At 39.2% G+C, this 16,700-nt stretch overlaps 1 protein-coding gene and 1 pseudogene across 2 annotated transcripts in view; one reads left to right on the top strand and one right to left on the bottom strand.

The window, feature by feature from the left end:
* Nucleotides 1-16,700, bottom strand: part of SLC5A3 (solute carrier family 5 member 3) — a 92,376-nt gene that overhangs the window by 29,527 nt on the left and 46,149 nt on the right. The window lies entirely within an intron of this gene.
* Nucleotides 3,194-16,401, top strand: LOC143647730 (zinc finger protein 42 homolog; annotated as a pseudogene).

Raw genomic sequence — 16,700 nt, 5'->3', positions numbered from 1 at the left:
TCCGCAAACTGGTACTGCCAGGAACATTACAGTGTATACAACTGGCTGCTCTATTTCTTAGGGGGACCAGAAGAAAACTGGAATCTAGAAGTCAGGAGCCCAGAGATAACTGGTTCTAGAATCAGAGCAGACCAAAGTTATGTGATAAGTCAAGGCAAGTCTGGCACTGAGACCACAGTGACCAATGAAACTAAAGCAGTGAGGAAAGAAGAGGAACCATGCAGACAGGAAAGAGATGCAGACAGGCCATGCAAACAGGAAAGAGATTCTTAGAAACCTGGGGAATCTAACATGAAAATGTATTCTTTGGGGGTACGTAATAGAAATAAAAAGAACCAAGAGGAAGAATGGGGGAAAAGAAGAGGAGCCAGAGTTAGCATAGTCCAATAAGAGATAGTTTGAGTTTAGCACAGTAATAAAGTACAAACAATTAAGCAGAGTTATGGCTCATCCTCTCAGCAAGGTAACACACAAATGGCTGCATGTGCAAGTGCAAAGGATGATTGGAAAAAGTACATTTGCACTTCAGGGTGGGCAGAAGGCCTTAAACCCATAAGCCAAATTTACCTTAAGTACAATGGTTGTCCAAGGGGCCCCTCCAGCTAGCTGACTCAGAAACATCAAGAAAGGACTCATAGCAAAAGTCTAAAAATGAATAAATTTAAGGAACTAGCCAACAGCGCAAGAAGGAAATAATTAAATGAGATCCAACTTTGTATGAATTTACTAATTATCAGTTACTAGCATATGTGCCTAGGTTAACAGTAAATTTGTATAGTTTACCCATATGCAGTTTTGCTCCTTAATTTATTCACTTGAGACACTTCTGAGGTCTCAAGCAAAGAATTTCATCAGATGTGATTAAAGGATAAATTTGGGGGCCAACCAGCACAAAACCATCACCTCTTCATGAAGTGGTTAAGTCAAAGGAAAAAGCCAGAATCACCAAGGCATTCCTCCAATGTACACTGGGGAGATTGAGAAATACTGGTGCTGGTGCCTCACCCTCAAATATTTAAATTAATTGGCCTGTGGATTCACAAAATCCTGGGCACTACAATTTTAAAAGCTCCCCAGGAACAGACAAAGGCAAGAACCATTCTGTAATAGGAAGATGCCTAGCTTCTCATCACCCTAAAGATGAAACTCAGGCTGAAATGCAGTTTCTAAAGATTCACAGCAGTGACCTCTTCCAATTCTAATTCAAGGAATATAAAAGCTTCTCTCTTTCTCACAATAATAATGGGGTCCTCACTGACTGTGAAATACAGAAAGCATCATCCTGATAGGTGGCTACTTGTGATGGACTGTGACTGCATCAGCTGGAAACAAAGCCAAAATTAAGTACCCATGCTTGCTATTCTGAGGGCACTCTAAACACCACAAGTCCCAAGCTGGGAGGTTTCCATTTGTATCCTCCCCAACCCCCCTCCAGATGTACTTACAGATGAATAAAAGAAGCCCGGAAGAAGACTGGCAGGAGTCCTGGTTACTATGGCAGCAAGTAAATGAAATGCCAAAGCCTATGAAACTGATAGTGAGAGCAGGAATCAGGTACACACCATCGAGCTACTGCTTGTTGACTGTTCTCCTTCATGCACAATTCAGTTCCCTGCCTCCCCTCTTATATTCCAACCTCTTCCCATGGTAGAAAGGGGACAGCACTGGAAGGCCAGTGAAGGAAGACGCAACAAAGGATTTTGATAGTAGAGACAAAAGGTTTACAAGAAAATTCTATTTAGAGCCTATCAATCTTCTAAATGTCATTGACTGGTCATTTGCTTTACTCTGAAGGGCAGGGAAGAGAAAAGATAAGCACAGAGGAATTAAAGGGATAAAACCTCCAAGATTCGATTACATTTTAGGAGAAGTAGCTTTCTTTGTTAATCCATGTATCTCTCTTCCTCTCTCATTCCACAGATTATTTTACAAAAATATAATTATTCCTAAATCCTTCCTCTTCCCCAGGCTGAGCTCCCTCAAGGTTGCATCTTCCTCATCTTTACTAGATGATGGGGATACAAAGAATACAGCATGTAGTATGTGCTCAATAATTTTTTTGAGGAAAACACAAATCAAAGAATAAATGGATAGTGGAGAAATGTAAGGTGCTAATTGTATTTAACCCAATTAGAAAGGAAGAAAGTATTAATAGAGTGATAATTTAAGAAATACAACGAGTAAACATCACCATTTTATTTTTTAAAGGCAAAGATGTATAATGAAGGGAAAAGCACAATCTATAAGTCAAAAACACATATGGAGTCAAAGAACTAGGGATAAACAGGTAAAAAATGAAGAAAAAAAAAACAGTCACAAACACTTAAAGGTGCATCCAAACTTCTAAATATAGCTGAGACCTAATTAAAAACAATGGATGCTCAATTCCTAGAGTATACAGGAATAGAGTATACTAGAATAGCAGCAAAACCCAGATGAAAAAGCTACAAAAAATTCTGTCAATGAGTTAGCAAGTCCCACAGAGAGATAGCAGGACTTTACAGAGGGTCTGCCCTAGGGTATAACAATGAGGTTTCAAATTAGAATTGGAAGGAGAACAAAACCCAAGGGAATGGTAGTCCTCATATTGTTGTACTTATTTTTCATTATTATAGCCTAACATTAGCAGGGTCTACCCTGGAGTACTGCATTCAACTTGTAGACTACATTTTAGAAGTAACATCAACTGCCTCACAATTTGTTCAAAATGGCAAAAGACCATTTTGAAACGATGGTGAAGAGTCTGAAATCCATGCCCTGTGCTCAACACCCCATGGAGACTGGAGAATGGAGACTGTTAGCCCTGATTTTGAGAAGATTTAAATAAAAACATATTTTTCTTCAATATATATCATCAAATACTCAAAGTGAAAAGAGATGAGACTTGAGAGGCAGAACCTGGACTATTAAATCAAAGTCAGTGGCAGATTTCAGGCCAATAAGAAAACACTTTAAAATAAAAACTTTCTAAAACTGGGACGCACATTCTAGGACTAATAATGTTTTATTTCTTATGGGTGGTGGTTATATGGGTGTTTACTCACAGTTATTCACTATGCTCTACATCTGTATCAGTCTGAGTATTTATATCTTATAATTTAAAATGCTAAGGGACTTCCAGGAAGAAGGTGACTAGAGCAGCTTGAGATTAGCCCTGCTCCACAGAAAGGTTAGAGAAGGGACAGGAGGGCGAATGAGGCAGCGATTTAGGAGTGCGGCTGACGAGGGAGAGCCTTCTGCAACACATGCGGCAGCCTTGGTTACAGAGGCGAAGGAACTGAGAGGCAGAGGGCTGGAGTCTGGTGTGAAGGCGCAGAGCAGCAGAGCCTGCGGGAGTGCACGGATGGGTACACGGGACTAGGAAGTAAGGCAGGTTGTTTTCCTTGGGCACACTACCCTCACCAGTGCAACCCCATGACGGACAACTCAGCCCATACCCCACGCACCTGAGCCCTGTCACCCACTCCCATTCCCTGCACTCCAGGCGCCCCCACCCCACCAGTCCCCAGTGCACATACCTGCCCCACACCCCCCACCCCAAGTGTAGCCAAACACACCTCTCCTACACTCCTCCCCAGCACTACCTCCTGCTGCCTGTTCCCTATAGGCTATTACCAGCACATAAAGGTTGCAGGCACTAACCTCCATACCTAGATTACCCCTGCTCCACCCCCCAGTGTCTCACAGCCTCACTCCGCCCTCCCTGAGCTCAGCACATCCGTTTATGGCACTCCCAGGCCTACGCACACACACGGGTCCCCAATCACGTCATTCAGCTCTGGGAACTGCACACTACAGCAGTCCTAGAACCACCTATGTGCACAGCCCTCAGCCTCACTTCCCAGCTTTGAGAAGGTGCTGACCTGCACAACCAGGTCACATCTACCCCCAATCCACAAAGGCGTAATGCCAACCTGATGCCACAGCTCTATGCATGCACACAAGGGGCCCCAGGTCTTAGACCAGCGCATACTAGGGTTGCATCCCCAAGACCGGTTCACCACACAGCCACATCCTCCCTGGATGCTGGGCACCCACGTTCATAAGCACCAGCGTAACATGCCCAACCTGCGCCCATACCTGCCCTGAAACAAATCACCATACTGAGTTGTCCACCCCTTGCCCTGCTCCCTGTTGTACAATCATTCCGCAAACACAAAGCCTCAGACCACTGAAAAAATCAACATGCGAGGAAGATAGATCACTAAGCATATCGCAACGCTGGCAGATATAGCCCTGCTTAATGACCAAATTAAAGCACTTGAGGAGACAGACTTTAGAACAACTAATCAAAGATGTTCACACAACTCTGCTTAATAAAGTGAGCAAGAGAGCAAATGACATAAAGGAGATCAAAAAGACAGTAGAAGAGCACAGAGGAATTTGAAAGAATAAATAGAAAAACTGGAAATCACAGAGATTAAAGACTCTTTTGACCAAATAAAAAGCATACTAGAGGCACACAACATCAGATGTGAAGAGACAGAAGAAAGAATAAGTGATATAGAGGACAGGATAATTGAGTTCGAAGACTCAAAACAACAAATGGCAAAAAAGATGCAAAAACTGAATGGGAACTCAGGGAAATGATAGACAATACAAAGTGCACCAATATAAGAATTATCGGTGTCCCAAAAGAAGAGAGGAGTAAAGGGCTAGGAAGAGTAGTTGAGGATATAGTGGGGGAAAACCTCCCAACTCTCATAAAGGACATATATATACAAGTCAAAGAAACCCAAAGAACTCAGAACAGAATAAGTCCAAATAGGCCTTCCCCAAGCACATACTAATCAGTCTGTCAAATGTTGAAGAGAAACAGAAAATCCTGAAAGCAGCAAGAAAAAACAATCTACTACATACAAGGGAAATGAACTAAGACTAAGTTCAGACTACTCAACTAGCACCCTGGAGGCAAGAAGGCAGTGGTATGATAAACTCAAGATCCAAAAAAGAAAGACTTCCGGTCAAGAATTCTGTACCCAGTCAAATTGTCCTTTAAAATTGAGGGAGAGAGTAAAGCTTTCACAAACAAGTTCTGAAAGAATTTGTCAACAAGAGACCAGCTCTACAAAAAATACTAAAAGGAGTTCTGCCAATTGAAAAAAAAAGACTGAACAGGGAGCTCTGGAGGAGGGCACAGAATTTAAGAGTTCCACTAAGGGTAATTCAAAGAACACGAAGAGAAAAAGGGAAAAGAATATATAGATCTGACAAAATAAAAAAGATAAGATGGTGGAATCAAGAAAACACCTTTTCAGTAATAACTTTGAATGTTAATGGATTAAACTTACCAATTAAAAGATACAGATTGGCAGAATAGATTAAGAAACATAATCCAGTTATATGCTGCTTACAAGACACTCATCTTAGACACAAGGATACAAATAGATTGAAAATGAAAGGATGGAAAAAGATCTTCCACGCAAGTTGTAACCAAAAGAAAGCAGGAGTAGCTATATATTAATATCAGGTAAAATAGACTTTAAATGTAGAGATATCATAAGAGACAAAGAAGGACACTATATACTAATTAAAGGGCCAATTCACCAAGAAGATATAATAATCATAAATGTTTATGCTCCCAATCAAGGAGCTCCAAAGTACATGAGACAGACATTGGCAAAACTGAAGGGAACGATAAATGTTTCAACAATAATAGTAGGAAACTTCAATACACCACTCTCCTCTATAGATAGAACAACCAGACAGAAGATCAACATGGAAACAGAGAAGTTAAATAACTTGATAAATGAATTAGACCTAATAGACATATATAGATCATTGCACCCCAAAGCACAAGATTATACATTCTTCTCCAGTGCTCATGGAACATTCTCTAGGATAGATCATATGCTGGGGCACAAAACAGGTCTTCATAAATTTAAAAATACTGAAATTATTCAAAGCACTTTCTCTGATCACAATGGAATGAAGCTGGATATCAATAACCACCAAAGAATGAGAAAATTCACAAATATATGGAGATTAAATAACACACTCATAAACAACCAGTGGGTCAAAGAAGAAGTTTCTAGAGAAATCAGTGGCTATCTGGAGACAAACAAAATGAGAATACAACTTATCAGAACTTATGGGATGGGGCAAAGGCTGTGCTGAAAGGGAAATTTATTGCCTTAAATGCCTATATTAAAAAACAGGAAAAAGCAAAAATTGAGGATTTAACAGCACACCTGGAGGAACTTGAAAAAGAACAGTCAAACTAACCTCAAAGCAAACAGAAGAGAAATAAAGATTAAAGCAGAGATAAATAAACGGGAGAACAAAAGAACAATAAAAACTATCAATAAAACCAAAAGTTGATTCTTTGAGAAAATCAATAAAATTGATGGGCCACTAGCAAGATCGACAAGAAAAGAGAGAGAATGCAAATAAACAAAATCAGAAATGAGAAGGGGTGTATTACCACAGACCTTGAAGAAATAAAAGAAATCATAAGAGGATACTAACAACTATACGCCAACAAACTACACAACTTAGATGAAATGGACAAATTCCTGGAGACACACATACAAGCTACACTGACTCAGGAAAAAATAGAAGATCTCAACAAACCAATCACAAATAAAGAGTCAATCAGTCATCAAAAATCTTCCTACAAAGAAAAGCCCAGGGCTAGATGGCTTTACAGGGGAATTTTATCAAATATTCCAGAAAGAACTAACACCAATTCTGCTCAAACTTTTCCAAAAAATGAGGAAAAAGAAACTCTACCTAACTCATTTTATGAAGCTAATATCATTTGAATACCAAAACCAGATAAAGATGCTATAAAAAAAGGAAAACTACAGACCAATCTCCCTAATGAACACGGATGCAAAAATTCTCAATAAAATATTAGCAGATTGAATTCAACAACACATTAAAAGAATTATACACCATGACCAAGTGGGGTTTATACCAGGAATGCAAGGATGGTTCAACACAAGAAAATCAACTAATGTAATACCCCACATTAACAAATCAAAAGGGAAAAATCACACGATCATCTTGATTGATGCTGAAAAAGCATTCGACAAAATTCAATATCCTTTTCTGATAAAAACATCCCAAAAGATAGGTATCAAAATAACTACCTCAATATGATAAAGGGAATATATGAAAAACCAATAGCCAGCATCATACTCAATGGAGAGAGACCAAAAGCTTTCCCCCTAAGATCAGGGATAAAGACAAGGATGGCCACTGTCATCACTATTATTCAACAATGTGCTAGAAGTTCTCGCTAAAGCAATCAAACAGGACAAAGAAATAAAAGGCATCCAAACTGGAAAGGAACATGTAAAACCTAAAATTGTGAAACAGTAACCCATGTCAAAGTCTGAAACATGTTCTACAACTAATTGTGGTGCTGTGCTTGGAAATTCATAGCTGTTCTGTATGAATGTTATTGTCCACAAAAAAAGAAAGAAAAAAAAAGTCGATTGTGATGATAAAAAAGTATTTAAGCCCTCTAGGCTCCTATATTCTGGAGCAGCTAGAAGGAAAAATACTAGAGGACAGTATGGTAGCCCATGACAAACTCTGACATGGGAGAGGACTCCCAGGGATGAATCCAGACCTGGCACGGTGGGATCAACAATTCCATCCTGACCAAATGGGGAAAAAGAAGTGTAATTAATAAAATATCAGTGGCAAAGAGAGTTCAAATAGAGTTGAGAGGCTACTCTGGAGGTTGCTCTTAGGCAAGCTTCAGGAAGACCTTGCTACCTATCATAATCTGCCAACCCCCAACCAGGACCATTCCAGCCAATTCTAAAGAATACCTTAGGGCAATATATAAGGTTCCACAAGGGTTCCTTCCTTACCCCTATGTTCTGAATTACTTTAACCCCAACCTGTTGGGCTTGGTTCTTATCTCTAAATATCAAGTTATATATATATATAAAACAGCTTCTCAAAATCCACAAATAATAATGACCACTCCGGACTTCATGTGTGTGCTCTAAAAGTTTACAATCTAGGTCCTGTTTTCTTGTAAGCATTTCAAAGTAGTTACTAGAGTAACTTGCCAGAAACCTACAACCTCCAGACGGGTCCCTGGTCCAGGTAAGTCCGGAAACCTAGCCCAGCCTCTCAGAACATCACACAGTTCCATCTCCCTACTCCATATTAGTGACAGACCCTTCCAATATAAAAAATTTAGAACTGCCATTGCCTAAACAACCCCAATGAGAGGTATGGAAAGATCAAAGGTGATGGTGGAATTAAACACAGAAGATAGGACTTAACAAATGAATATGAATGCTGAATCATTAATTGATATCTCTTTTAGTCTCCGGTATTTTAGAGCAGCTAGAAGTAAAAACCTAAAATTGTGAAACAGTAACCCATGTCAAAGTCTGAAACATGTTCTACAACTAATTGTGGTGCTGTGCTTGGAAATTCATAGCTCAATCTTCAGATGATATGATACTATACTTGGAAGATCCTGAGAAATCTACAGCAAAGTTACTGGAGCTAATAGACTAATTTAGCAAGGTGGCAGGATATAAAACTAATGTGCAACATTTCTATACACAAGCAATGACCTAGCTGAGGAGTCAGTTAAGGAAAAAAAATCCATTCAAAATAGCACCTAAAAGAATCAAATACTTAGGAATGAACTTAACTAGGGATGTAAAGGATTTGCCCACAGAAAACTAGAAAACACTGCTAAAAGAAATCAAAGGAGATCTAAATAGGTGGGAAGACATTCCCTGCTCATGGATAGAAAGGCTAAATATAGTTAGGATGTCAATTCTCCCCAAATTGATCTACAGATTCAACCCAGTACCAATCAAAATTGCAACAATCTACTTTGAAGATTTGGAAAAGCTAACTACTAAATTCATCTGGAAGGGAAAGAGACCCCAAACAGGTAAAAGCATCCTAAAAAAGAGGAACAACGTAAGAAGATTAACACTCCCTGAGTTTAAAACCTATTATAAAGCCACAGTGGTCAAAACAGCATGGTACTGGCACAAAGACAGAAGCACTGACCAATGGAATCTAGTTGAGAGTGCAGAAATAGACCACAAAATCTATGGTCAACTGATTTTTGACAAGGCCTCCAAATCCTCTGAACTGGGACACAACAGTCTTTTCAATAATTGGACATGGAAGGACTGGATATCAAGTCCAAGAGAATGAAAGAGGACCCCTCTTTTACACCCTATACAAAAATTAACTCAAAGTGGATCAAACACCTAAATATAAGAACTAGCACCATAAAGCTTCTAGAAGGAAATGCAGGGAAACATCTTCAAGATTATAGGAGGTAGCTACCTAAACTTTACACACAAAGCACAAGCAACAAAAGAAAAAAATTGACAAATGGGAACTCCTCAAAATCAAACGCTTCTGCACCTCAAAAGACTTTGTCAAAAAGGTGAGGAGGCAGCCAACTCAATAGGAGAAAATATTTGGAAATCATATATCAAAGGTTTGACTTCCTATATATACAAAGAAATCATACAACTCAATAACAAAAGAACAAACAATCCAATTATAAAATGGGCTAAAGATATGAATAGGCATTTTTCTGAAGAGCAAAACAGATGGCTCAAAGGCTCATGAAGAGATGCTCATTTTCACTGGCTGTAAGGGAAATGCAGATCAAGACTACAATGATATACCATCTCACACCTATAAGAATGGCTGCTATTAAGCAATCAGGAAACTATAAATGTTGGAGAGGATGTAGAGAAATTGGGACACTTATGCACTGCTGGTGGGAATGTACAATGGTGCAGCCACTACAGAAGACTGTTTGGCGGTTCCTTAGGAAACCAAATATCGAGCTGCCCTATGACCCAGCAATAGCACTACTTGGTATATACCCAGAAGAGTTGAAAGCAATGGCACAAACAGACATTTGCACACCGATGTTCAGAACAGCATTAGTCACAATCACCAAAAGATGGAAACAAACCAAATGCCCATCAACAGACGAGTTGATCAACAAACTGTGGTAAATACATACAATGGAATATTATGTGGCAGTAAGACAAAACGATGTCCTGAAACACATGACAAGATGGATGCGCCTTGAGGACATAATGCTGACTGAAATTAGCCAGACACAAAAGGACACATACTGTATGATTCCACTTTTATGACCAGCATAAAAGCAAAATCAGAGACTTATAATATAAAATACAGGGGACTTAGAGATACATAGACGCTAGAGATGGGTGAATGGTTAGTTAATGAGGTTGAACTCCAATGTAAGGGAATAAATAGGAGTGAAGGTGATTCTCTAGTGGGTCTAGAAGTAATATTACCATATTGAAGATGAACAAGATTGAAAGAGGTTGTACAGACCTACATGTCCCACTGACTCACACTAGAAATACGAATGAGTTCTTGTAAGAATTACTTCAAAGATATGATTCTTATATAAAGAGTGTTTAAGTTCAGGGTACAGGGGGGAAACTGCTTTCGCATGCTATGAGCTATGTTCAAAAGGGAACCATCAGCACTAACACAGCAACAGCTGAGGTAATTAATGGGATGAGGGACAAGAGTTAGAGGAGGTTTATATCTCCTATTTGGTGAGGGTGAGTTTATCGGTTTTCTGTCTCTTGGGAACAATGAAATTATCTAAAATTGAGAATGTTGATGGACTGTGGACTTTGGACCCTCTACATGATGTCCGATGAATGCAGGTGGCTGAAGGATGTACTGACAGAGAAGTAGAGCAGTGAACAATGGTGTGTATTTATGAAGGAAGGCTGTGCTGCTACAAAAAGGAACATTGTCGTGAGGCATGCAACAATGTGAATGAACATGTGGGATATTTGGTAAGAGAAAATAAGCCAGAAACAAACAAACAAAAAACAACAACAATGGTACGGTCACCTTTGAAAATGCTTACAAGAAAACAGGGCCTAGATTGTAAGCTTTTAGAGCAGACACATTAAGCCCGGAGTGGTCATTATTACTTGTGGATTTTGATAAGCTGTTTTATATATATAACCTAATATTTAGAGATAAGAACGAAGCCAAACAGGTTGGGGTTAAAGTAATTCAGAGCATAGGGGTAAAGAAGACAGTGTCTATATTGTAGAACCACACGTACTCTTTGAGACCAATGGAAGAAAGGTTTATTTGATCTGGAACTGACATTTTCTGTAGTGCATAATCTAATTCAACCTATCTATATAGCTCATTTGAACAACTGAAACACAGGGAGCACAGAATGAGAAAGAGGTCCTTTAATCCTGTATAGATTATTGTAATGCCTGAAAACATCCTAGAATATATTAATTAGAAAATCAAAAAGTATTGGCAAAGTCCCCTGAATGAGGGGAGAAAGACTACGGAACTATTAAAGCTCATCATCAGGGAATCCCCTGATACTGTGTCAAACTTTAGGGACACCCAAATCAATAGGCCATGCCCTCCCCTCAATCATGAGACTTACTCTTGTGAAGCTTATGTAGGTAGCATAGAAGCTTAGACTGCTTAAAGGCATGCCTAAGAGTTACTTGTGGAGGACCTCTGTTGTTGCTCAGATACGGCCAAGTCTCTTTAAGCCCAACTCTGCACGTGAAATCATTGCCCTCCCTCCTATGTGGGACATGACACCCAGGGGTGAAAGTCTCCCTGGCGACATGGGAGAGGACTCCCAGGGATGAATCCAGACCTGGCACGGTGGGATCAACAATTCCATCCTGACCAAATGGGGAAAAAGAAGTGTAATTAATAAAATATCAGTGGCAAAGAGAGTTCAAATAGAGTTGAGAGGCTACTCTGGAGGTTGCTCTTAGGCAAGCTTCAGGAAGACCTTGCTACCTATCATAATCTGCCAACCCCCAACCAGGACCATTCCAGCCAATTCTAAAGAATACCTTAGGGCAATATATAAGGTTCCACAAGGGTTCCTTCCTTACCCCTATGTTCTGAATTACTTTAACCCCAACCTGTTGGGCTTGGTTCTTATCTCTAAATATCAAGTTATATATATATATATAAAACAGCTTCTCAAAATCCACAAATAATAATGACCACTCCGGACTTCATGTGTGTGCTCTAAAAGTTTACAATCTAGGCCCTGTTTTCTTGTAAGCATTTCAAAGTAGTTACTAGAGTAACTTGCCAGAAACCTACAACCTCCAGACGGGTCCCTGGTCCAGGTAAGTCCGGAAACCTAGCCCAGCCTCTCAGAACATCACACAGTTCCATCTCCCTACTCCATATTAGTGACAGACCCTTCCAATATAAAAAATTTAGAACTGCCATAGCCTAAACAACCCCAATGAGAGGTATGGAAAGATCAAAGGTGATGGTGGAATTAAACACAGAAGATAGGACTTAACAAATGAATATGAATGCTGAATCATTAATTGATATCTCTTTTAGTCTCTGGTATTTTAGAGCAGCTAGAAGTAAAAACCTAAAATTGTGAAACAGTAACCCATGTCAAAGTCTGAAACATGTTCTACAACTAATTGTGGTGCTGTGCTTGGAAATTCATAGCTGTTCTGTATGAATGTTATTGTTCACAAAAAAAGAAAGAAAAAAAATGATAAAAAAGTATTTAAGCCCTCTAGGCTCCTATATTCTGGAGCAGCTAGAAGGAAAAATACTAGAGGACAGTATGGTAGCCCATGACAAACTCTGAGATCTGTCCTGTAACACTTTTTGAAGAGTGCTTTGAAAATTTTTGTTGTTTATTTCTTTACTTTGTATATATGTTATACAATAAAAAAAAGTTTAAAAAAAATTTCAGCTTGATAGGACTGTATAACACCAACAGCAAACCCTATTGTAAACAATGGACTGACTATTGTTAATGGTACAATTATAAAATATTCTTTCACAAATTGTTCTGTAAACTTACAACTTCTCATAAACTTAAAAAAAATAAAAAATAAATGCTATGGGATTCATGCATTGTACTGAATAATCAGACAGCTTCTAAGACCCCTTCAAAATATGAACATAGTTTTGAAATTAGAGATAAGCAATATTTGGGCAATGCCAGCTGGGCTTCTATAGTCAACACTTTCTTTCAGGGAAGGGCTAAAATGGGCACGGGCTCTAAAATTTTAACATTCAAAGGCTGTGAAGAGTAGGATACCAGGACTTCTAGGTAAAATGGAGTATTCAATACAAGTACCATTAAGACTACTGTAAAATGATTTATTTCTTTAAGATATAACCCTGGAAGAATCAAGGAGAAAAACTCACTAGAACTACCGTAAGGGAATTTTTGAAATCCCTTAATTTTCTCCCTCCAACAATGAGGAAGAGAGAACAGAAGACAGGACAAAAGCAACAAAGTTTCTGGTTGGGTAACAATGGCTCAGTGGCAGAGTTCTTACCTTTCATGCCAGAGACCCGAGTTCAATTCCCTGAGTCTGCCTATGTTTTAAAAAAAAAAAACACAAAGTTTTAGAAGGAAGTAAATAGAGAAAAGCAGCGATGGGGAAAACCCAAGAATCACCATATTTACACTTACACTGTAGAACTTCCTGAGACTATAAGAATTAGCAACATTGGGTACCTCTGAAAGTAGGGGTGAAGTGGAAAACTAAAATAAAGAATGTTGGTTGAAAGTTTAAGGAGGAATTGGATCCCCATATCTGGAGGTTGATTCTCTGGAGGCCATAAAACAGAGAAACAGAGGGAAGTCTATGGATCTGTTGACAAACAGAGCTGTATAATAGGAATAGGTAAGGTGTGAACTGGATAATGTCCCACTCAAGGACATGTTCAAGTCCAAACTCTCGGTCCTATGGGTGTGAACTCATTTGTCAACACCATCTTTGAAGATCCTATTAAGAAGAGGCCAATCTGAATCAGAGTGAGCCTTATAATCCAAAATAAATGCAGCCTTATAAGCAAAGGAAATTTGGACTCAGTAGTAGGACTGGGGCACAGACAGAGCAACATGTGATGGAGGACTTTCAGCAAACCACCACCAGAATACTGTGGACTTCAGAGAAAGCACAGCCAACCAATGCCTTGATTTTAGACTTCTAACCTCCAAAACTATGAGACAATAAGTTCCTGATAAGCCGACCAGTCTGTATTTGTTATAGCAGCCCTAGCATACTAAGACAGGGTATCATGCCAGATCAGGGATTATGTAAAATATGCACATAAATGCCAAGATCCCTGTGCTTCTGCCCCACTTAGCTACAGAATGACAGCAGCAGCCAGGCTTTTTGCCCTCTAGTTAAAAATGCTAAAGAATTCTTCATTCATTCTTAATTTTCTCTACTGAATCAGGCCTTTCCTGAAGATACTGTAGCAAACAACCCGGCCAAAACACCACAGAAGGAAGTCAACAAGCTGCACTCACACATTCAGAGATTCCAAACAGCAATTTTAATCCACCCTACTAAACAAGAGCAGACAACCAGGGGTCAAGAATGCATCTGAGAAAAGCTTTCAACATGAAAGAGACCAACACAAACAGAAAAAAATGGTATGTTGGAATTAAAGAGATAATGCAGGAGAAGAAAACACCAGTATCTTCAGAGATGAAAAGATACGGCATCCATGAAACAAGAACAGGAGACTATAAAAACGAGAAAGTTCCAGGGAACAAAAGAACTCTTAAAAATTAAAAATCTGATAGGCAGAAATTTAAGACACTTTTTTCAACAAAAGGGTAGAATGAAAGATAAAATTTAAGAACTTTCCTAGAAAGAGCAAAAAGACAGTTGGAAAACAAAAGAGAAAAGACTATATGAAATTAAGTGGACCAGTCCAAGAGGTCCGAGGGCTGAATGAAAGGGGTTCCAAAAAGAAGAAAATCAGAGAATTATTAACATCTTAGAGCTGATGGACATTGAGTTGTCCAAATGAAAGAGCCCACTGAGGGCCTGGTAGAATGAAAGGAAAACTTTGACCAAGGCATATAACTATAAATTTCAGAACACAGGGACTGGAAGTTTGAATAAAAATGCTGGCCCATTTTCAAATTTCTGAAAAAAAATGCTTTCCAACCTAGAATTCTATATTCAGTCACATTTCCAACAAATATGGGGTAGAATGAAGACATTTTTAGACAGGCAAGTTCTCTTTCCTAGGCAGCAGTAGCAAGTGTGTATAGAGTAAACAACAGAGAATGCAACAAGGTGGAGGCCAGAGAGGTTTCCAGGGGCAGATACAATAGATCCAAGAAGCCTCATTAAGAAATCTGAATTCATTCTGGAGAACAAGAGAAAGCTTTTGAAAGGTCTAAGGAAAGTAATGTATAAAAAAACTGACAGCTGATAAAATGGAGTTCAGGAGGCAAGAAGACTAGTTGGACAATTGTCGCTGTGATCCAAGGAAATGATGATGGCAGACGAAACGACAGTAGTGGCAGTGAGAATAGAGAGAAGGAGGCCAAGAGGAATGCAAATGATGACTGTCAGTATGCCCCAAGAATCTTGAAAATGTTATCCTTGACATTCAGTAACTGATTTTTTTGGAGTCTACCTTAAGAAATAAGAGTGCATCAAGGTAGCCTAACAGGTGTTTGCTGAAGATGACTTACCCAGATCAGTATACCTGGAAATGACTGATAGATCCTGGTGCTAGCTCTCTAGGAGGAAGCCAGCAGAACAACACGAGCCAGCAAATGAAGAAAAGCACAAAGACAAGTTGCTGTCAAGGTCTGCAAGAAAAGGCCCTCAGTGAGACCAGGCCAAGTCAAGCTCATCAGGTAGAAACAGAACCTCCCACACAATGGGCACCATAGATGATGAAGATGTGCACTATGAGACTAGGCATCTAGGTTTTGGGAGGATTCCTTTCCTGACTGTTACTTAGAATGCATAATAAGAGGTGAATTTTCTCAACCTTTGATAGAAGAGGGCTCATTTTTTCTTAAGTCCTTCAAATACCAGAAAGCAGCAGAACAAGGGTTTTCTGAACAGGTTTTTGAAGACAACTCATGTCTTCAAAGTTCCTTCAAATAAACGAAAAAAGAGTCAAACCAAGAGCTTCCTTAACCGATTACTGGAGAGAAGTCACTTCTTGAGTATTTTGAGCAAGAAACTTCCTCCAAGAGGAATACATGGTGTTGACTTTTCAGATCCTAAACAGCTGGCAGAATTTCCTAGAAAGAAACCAAAAGAAAATAATGAAGAGAATGCTCCAGAAACAATTACTTGTCCTCACAGGAGATGCACAAGAAAGCTGAAGACAGCATTTCCTTTTCATGGTCCCTGACAGCACCTATGTGCAAAATGAGGGAAAGGTTTCTGTGAGAGCTCAAAACTAAAAAGACATTTTCTGGTTCATACTGGAGAGAAGCCCTTTCAGTGCACTTTTGAAGGGTGCAGAAAATGCTTTTCTCTGGGTTTCAATCTGTCTACATATCTATGGATCCACACTGGGGAGAAACTGTTTATGTGCCCTTTTCAAGGATACAACAGTAGGTTTATTCAATCAACCTGAAAGTTCACATATTAACTCATTTGAAGACCAAAAAAGAGTAATGAAAAAGAATATGGAATATAATCCTCAAATAGGACAAGCAACCTAACAGAAGATTGAGCAACCAAATTAGCAGAGGTGTAGGGGACCATGAGACAAGACTGTTCTCTTTGCTCTATTTGCTAAGTTTTCTTTCACGAGTACGTGCAACTTGTATAAATGTTAAAAGCCAACTGTGGAAGTTCCAGGAAGATGAACTTGACCAGGATAGATCAAGTTCATCCCTGCTCCAAAGAACAGCTAGAAAAGGGATGGGAGGG

This window comes from Tamandua tetradactyla, chromosome 10 (assembly GCF_023851605.1).
Source record: "Tamandua tetradactyla isolate mTamTet1 chromosome 10, mTamTet1.pri, whole genome shotgun sequence".
In the NCBI taxonomy this organism is placed as follows: domain Eukaryota; kingdom Metazoa; phylum Chordata; class Mammalia; order Pilosa; family Myrmecophagidae; genus Tamandua; species Tamandua tetradactyla.
This window is presented reverse-complemented; position numbering and strand designations above follow the sequence as displayed.